Source organism: Gadus chalcogrammus, chromosome 2, assembly GCF_026213295.1.
Source record: "Gadus chalcogrammus isolate NIFS_2021 chromosome 2, NIFS_Gcha_1.0, whole genome shotgun sequence".
In the NCBI taxonomy this organism is placed as follows: Eukaryota; Metazoa; Chordata; class Actinopteri; order Gadiformes; family Gadidae; genus Gadus; species Gadus chalcogrammus.
In genome coordinates, this window is record NC_079413.1 from 923153 (window position 1) to 923861 (window position 709).

Here is a 709-nt window from a genome sequence, read left to right on the forward strand (position 1 = left end):
CTATGGAAACATCTCACCAGCGACGTGGTTCAGAAGACTCTCGGGTCAAAAGGTCTACGACGTAAACCTTCAGAGTGGACGAAAACGACACTGACATTTTGATTCAGGCCTCAATGACTTTTAACTTTTTTAAATGATCCCATTATGGCATATTTCTTCTTAAATTATACAGTGTACATACTGTAGATTCCATAGACATTATTAAACAACCTTGAATGCTAAATAAAAATCTATCAAGGAGGAATCCAATCTACTGGTCTTTAAAGACGTACGTTAATGAGACTTATTATGCAATTTAGACTTATGACCATACAAATATCTCTGTGAGTTGAATTCTGTTTAAACTAGATGACTGTGTGTCCAGTCCACATTGTGTATCACCTGCTACTGAGTCTACAACTGAACACCCTTCATTGGTATGTGTGTTTGCGTGTGTGTGTGTGTGTGTGTGTGTGTGTGTGTGTGTGTGTGTGTGTGTGTGTGTGTGTGTGTGTGTGTGTGTGTGTGTGTGTGTGTGTGTGTGTGTGTGTGTGCAGGGCCGACGGACTGCGGGGGAAAGTGAGGCAGTCGTGGGGGGGCCCAAGGCAGAGGGGGGGCCCATGGCAACATAGTGTTAGCAGTTGCACATGGCCTCGTCTCCCCCCCCCGTCAACAATTGAGGGGGGGGGGGGGGGCATCAGTACCTCGTGTACAGGGGCCCAGGATTTGG